A 1,885-nucleotide genomic window follows, 5' to 3' on the forward strand; every position below is an offset into this window, starting at 1 on the left:
ACTTTATTTTATGTATTTTGTATATATATTTCAATTCAAATTAAGCTTATTTTGTGTGTATTTTGTATATCTATTTTCATACAAATTTAATTACTTCTGTGTATTTTTGTATATAGTTTTATATAAATTTACGTTATTTGATGTGCATTTTGTATATTTATATTTATACAAACACATTCTTTTATTGGTATTTTGCTTATTTATATTTATACGAATTTACATTATTTTATGTGTATTTTGTATACATTTTTTTATACGTATTTACTTAATATTATGTGTATTTTGTAAATGTATTTTTATAGAAATCTACGTTTTTTTTGTGTGTATTCGTATATATATTTTTAAACAAATTTACATTATTTTATATGTATTTTGCATATGTATTTCAATACAAATTTACCTTATTGTATGTGTATTTGTATATTTATTTTAATACAAATTCAAATATCTTATGTGTATTTTGGTATCTATAATTTTATAAAAAATGCGTTATTTTATAGGTATTTTGCATCTTAATTTTCATAAAAATGTATATTATTTTATTAATATTCTGTGTATACATTTTGATACGATTTTACATTATTCTATTTGTGTTTTGTATATATTTCTTTATATATATTTACATTCTTTAATGTGTATTTTGTATTTATATTTCATACAAATTTACGTTATTTTATGTGTATTTCTTTATATATTTTCATTCAAATATACATTATTTTATGTGTATTTTGTAAATGTATTTCACTACAAATTTCCTTATTTTTATGTGTATTTTGTATATTTCTTTTCATACAAATTTAAATTTTTGTGTATTTTTGTATATAGTTTTATACAAATTTAGGTTATTTTATGTACGCATTTACATTATTTAATGTGTGTTTGTATATATATATTTTTATGCAAATTTACTTTATATAATGTGCATTTTTGTACATATATTTTTTTAGAAATTTGCGTTATTTTATATGTATTTGTATATCTTTTCTCATACAAATTTACATTATTTTATTGCTATTTTGTTTATTTAGTTTGATACGAATTACATGATTATATGTGTATTTTGTCCTTTTTTTTATACGTATTTACATTACTTAATGTGTATTTTGTTTATATATTTTTAAACAAATTTACGTTATTATATGTATTTATATAAATATTTTGATAGAAATTTACATTATTTTATGTATTCTCTATATACATTTCAATTCAAATTTAGCTTATTTTATCTGTATTTTGTATATCTATTTTCATACGAATTTAATAACTTCTGTGTATTTTTGTATATAGTTTTATACATATTTACGTTATTTTATGTGTATTTTGTATATTTATATTTATATATATACATATTCTTTTATTAGTATTTTGTTAATTTACTTTGATCCGAATTTACATTATTTTGTGTATTTTGTATACATTTTCTTATACGTATTTAATTCATTTTATGTGTATTTTGTATTCATTTTTTTATACGTATTTACTTCATTTTATGTGTATTTTGTATATATTTTTATAGAAATCTACGTTATTTTATGTGTATTCGTATATATATTTTGAAACAAATTTACATTGTTTTATATGTATTTTGCATATCTATTTCAATACAAATTTACCTTATTGTATGTGCATTTTTTATATTTATTTTAATACAAATTTTAATATTTTATGTGTATTTTGGTATATATATTTTTATAAAAAATGCGTTATTTTATGGGTATTTTGCATCTTTATTTTCATACAAATTTACATTATTTTATTAATATTCTGTGTATTTATTTTGATACGATTTTACATTATTCTATTTGTGTTTTGTATATATTTTTTTATACATATTTACATTATTTAATGTGTATTTTGTATATATATTTGCTACAAATTTACGTTA

This window comes from Eriocheir sinensis, unplaced genomic scaffold (assembly GCF_024679095.1).
Source record: "Eriocheir sinensis breed Jianghai 21 unplaced genomic scaffold, ASM2467909v1 Scaffold292, whole genome shotgun sequence".
Lineage (NCBI taxonomy): Eukaryota > Metazoa > Arthropoda > Malacostraca > Decapoda > Varunidae > Eriocheir > Eriocheir sinensis.